Source organism: Mustela nigripes, chromosome 13, assembly GCF_022355385.1.
Source record: "Mustela nigripes isolate SB6536 chromosome 13, MUSNIG.SB6536, whole genome shotgun sequence".
NCBI classification, from domain to species: Eukaryota; Metazoa; Chordata; class Mammalia; order Carnivora; family Mustelidae; genus Mustela; species Mustela nigripes.
The window spans coordinates 145,264,090-145,268,866 of NC_081569.1; positions in this window are offsets into that span (position 1 = coordinate 145,264,090).

Sequence of the window (4,777 nt, forward strand, 5' to 3'; positions counted from 1 at the left end):
TAATGATTCACCTCCCCTTCCAATTTACCCCAACTCCCTTCTCCTCTCTAACTCCCCATGTCCTCCATGCTATTTGTTATGTTCCACAAATAAGTGAAACCATATGATAATTGACTCATTCTGCTTGACGTAATTCACTCAGCATAATCTCTTCCAGTCCCTCCCATGTTGCTACAAAAGTTGGGTATTCGCCCTTTCTGATGGAGGCATAATACTCCATAGTGTATATGGACCACATCTTCCTTATCCATTCATCTGTTGAAGGGCATCTTGGTTCTTTCCACAGTTTGGCGACCGTGGCCATTGATGCTATAAACATTGGAGTACAAATGGCCCTTCGTTTCATGACATCTGTATCTTTGGGAACATAAGGTCATAAAGACATACAAATGGCTATCAGACACATGAAAAGATGTTAATCAACACTAGCCATCAGGGATATTCAAATTAAAACCACATTGAGATACCACTTTATACAAGTTAGAATGGCCAAAATTAACAAGATAGGAAACAACATGTGTTGGAGGGGATGTGGAGAAAGGGTAACCCTCTTCCACTGTTGGTGGGAATGCAAGTTGCTGCAGCCTCTTTGGAGAACATTTTTAATTTCTTGAGGAGATTCCTCAAGAAATTAAAAATAGAACTTCCCTATGACCCTGCCATTGCTCTCCTGGGTATTTACCCCAAAGATACAGATGTCATGAAAATAAGGGCCATCTGTACCCCAATGTTTATAGCAGCAATTGTCATGGTCGCCAAACTGTGGAAAGAACCAAGATGCCCTTCAACGGACGAATGTATAAGGAAAATGTGGTCCATGTACACTATGGAGTATTATTCCACCATCAGAAAGGATGAATACCCAATTTTTGTAGCAACATGGACAGAACTGGAAGAGATTATGCTGAGTGAAATAAGTCAAGCAGAGAGAGTCAATTATCATATGGTTTCACTTATTTGTGGAGCATGGAGTACATGGGGAGTTAGAGAGGAGAAGGGAATTGGGGGAAATTGGAAGGGGAGGTGAACCATGAGGGACTATGGACTCTGAAAAACATCTGAGGTGGTTGGAGTGTTGAGGGGGTGGGAGGATGGGGTACCAGGTTTTGGGTATTAGAGAGGGCATGGTTTACATGGAACACTGGGTGTGGTGAAAAAATAATGAATACTGTTAAACTGAAAATAAATAAAAAATAAGTTTAAAAAATAAAACCACATTGAGATATCACCTTACACCACTTAGAATGGCCAAAAAAAACCAAGACAGGAAATAGCACGTGTTGAAGGGGATGTGGAGAAAGGGGAACCCTCTTACACTGTTGGTGGGAATGCAAGTTTGTGCATCCTTTTTGGAGAACAGTGTGGAGATTTCAAGAAATAAAAAATTGAACTTCCCTATGACCCTGCCATTGCACTCCTGGGTATTTACCCCAAAGATGCAGATGTTGAGAAAAGAAGCACCATCTGTACCCCAATGTCTATAGCAGCAATGGCCACGATCACCAAACTGTGGAAAGAACAAAGATGCTCTTCAACGGACGAATGGATAAGGAAGATGTGATCCATATACACTATGGAATATTATGCCTCCATCATAAAGGATGAATACCCACCTTTTGTAGCAACATGGACGGGACTGGAAGAGATGATGCTGAGTGAAATAAGTCAAGCAGAGAGAGTCAATTTTCATATGGTTTCACTTATTTGCGGAGCATATCAAATAGCATGGAGGACATGGGGAGTTAGGAGAAGGGAGTTGGGGGAAATTGGATGGGGAGGGGAACCATGAGAGACTATGGACTCTGAATAACAATCTGAGGCTTTTGAAAGGGTGGGAGGTTTGAGGTAGGGGTACCAGGTGGTGTGTATTATAGAGGGCATGGATTGCATGGAGCACTGGGTGTGGTGCAAAAATAATGAATACTGTTATGCTGAAATTAAATTAAAAATAAATAAATAAAAAGATTTATTTATTTATTTTACAGAGTGAGGCAGAGGGAGAGAGGGAACATAGGCAGGGGGACTGGGAGAGTTAGAAGCAGGCTTCCCCCTAACCAAGGAGCCTGATGCAGGACTATATTCCAGGACCCCTGGAACATGGCCCAAGCTTAAGGCAGACACCTAATGCCAGATACACCCAGGTGCCCCAAATATTCATTCTTTATGATGGACGTATAATACCTCATAGTATTTATGAACTGTATCTTCTTTATCCATTTGTCCATTGAAGGGCATCTTGGTTCATTCCACAGGTTGGTGACTCTGGCCATTTCGGCTATGGACATTGGGGTACAGATGGCCTTTCTTTTCACTACATCTGTATCTTTGGAGTAACTATCCAGTAGTGCAATTGCAGGGTAATAGGGTAGCCCTATTTTCAATTTTTTAAGGAATTTCTGCATTATTTTCCAAAGTGTTCCCAAAAAACGTTGTAAGAGGGTTTCCCTTTCTCCACATCCTCGGCAACACTTGTTTACTGTCTTGTTAATTTTTTTTTTTTTTTTTTGTATTTTAACTCGTGACAGGTTGTATCTCAATGTGGTTTTGATTTGAATCTCCCTGAAGGTTAGTGATGATGAACATTTTTTATGTTTCTGTGAACCATTTGTATGTCTTCATTAAATAAATGTCTGTTCTCGTTTTCTGCCGTTTTTTGATGTGCTTGTCTGTTTTCTGTCTGTTGAGTTTGAGGAGTTATTCATAGATCTTGGATATCAGCCCCTTGTCTGTTTTGTCATTTGTGAATATCTTCTTCCATTCTGTGGTTTGCCTCTTTTTTTTTTTTTTTTTGACGTTTTATTTTGCCATGCAGATGATTGAGGGAAACTCTTGATCTTGATGAAGTCCCTAAAGTTCATTTTCACTTTTGTTTCCTTTCTCTTTGGAGACATGTCTTGAAAGAAGTTGCTGTGGTAGATGTTGAAGAGGTTACTGCCCATGTTCCCCTCTGGGATTGTTACAGATTTCTGCCTCACATTGAGGTCTTTTAATGACCTCGAGTTTATCTTTGTGTATTTTGTAAGAGAATGGTTGAGTTTAATTCTTCTATACATAGCTGTCCAGTTTTCCCAGCACTACTTATTGAAGTGACAGTTTTTTTTTCCACTGTATATTTCTTCCTGCTTTGTTGAAGAATATTTGACCATTGAGTTGAGGGTCCATGTCTAGGCTATACTCTGTTCCTTTAGTCTATATGTCTGTTTTGAAACAAGGACTTTGAATGACATACTGGATCAGACTTATTTCCTTTTTTAAAAATTTATTTATTTTTAAAATTTATTTTCAGCGTTACAGAATTCATTGTTTATGCACCCAGTGCTCGATGCAATATGTGTCTACCTTAATACTTAATACACTTAATACTCCCTAATTATTAATACTTAATACACTTAATACCTAGGCTCATGCCACCTCCCATCCCCCTCCACTCCAAAACCCTCAGTTAGTTCCTCCAAGTCCACAGTCTATCATGGTTCATCTCCCCCTCCAATTTCCCCTAACTCCCTTCTCCTCTCCATCTCACCATGTCCTCCATGTTATTCCTTATGCTCCACAAATAAGCAAAACCACATGACAATTGACTCTTTGTGTTTGACTTATTTCACTCAGCATAATGTTTCCTTTTTCATGTTTTAAAATTTTTATTTAAATTCAATTCATGTTAACACATAGTGCATTCTTGGTTTCAGAGATAGAATTCAGTGATTCATCAGGTTCATATAACATCAAATGCTCATTCCATCAAGTGCCCTCCTTAATGCCCATGAGGCAGTTATCCCATCCCCTCACCCCAGTCACCTCTAGTTTGAACACAAAATTTTTTTTAATTTTTTTTTTATTTTTTATAAACATATATTTTTATCCCCAGGGGTACAGATCTGTGAATCACCAGGTTTACACACTTCACAGCACTCATCAAAAGAAATGAACACAAAATTTTGAGTATAATTTCAGGATTTGAATTAGGAAATGTTACTCCTAGATTTCTAGCTTTAATTATTTATTTTCGCACATTATCTCCTTAAATTCCTTTTTAAAATTATATTCAGTTAGCCACCATATAGCACAACACTAGTTTTTGATGTATTGTTCAACAATTCATTATTTTCATGTAACCCCAGTGCTCACTCATCATGTGTCATTATTGCCCATCACCGAGTTTCCCCATTTCACCTCTCCTACCCTCCAAAACCCGATTTGTTCCACAGAGAAACATTGCTTTTTCATATCATTTATTATGGGTTTTCTCTTTTCATTTTGATAAGTCTAGGGAGAGGTTTCTCAATTTTATTGTTTCCCCCCCCAAAATTAGACCTTCCTTTTTTGTTCTGTTCCATATTTGTTTTTTGTTTTCTTTTGTTTTTATATTACTTATTACTTCTGTAACCTTTACTATTTCCTTCCTTCTCTGGTATTTAGGCTTTAGTCATCATACCTTCTCTAGCTCCTTCAGGTGTAGTGTTAGAGTGTTTCTTTCAGATTTTTCTTGCTTCTTGAGGTCTTTCTGTATGCTGTGTATTTTTGTCTTTTTTTTCAATATTTTAAATTTTTTATTTTTAATAAACATATATTTTTATCCCCAGGGGTACAGGTCTGTGAATCATCAGGTTTACACACTTCACAGCACTCTCCAAAGCACATACCCTTCCCAATGTCCATAATCCCACCTCTTTTTCCCAAACCCACGCCCCCCAGCAACCCTCAGTTTGTTTTGTGAGATTAAGAGTCACTTATGGTTTGTCTCCCTCCCAATCCCATCTTGTTTCATTGATTCTTC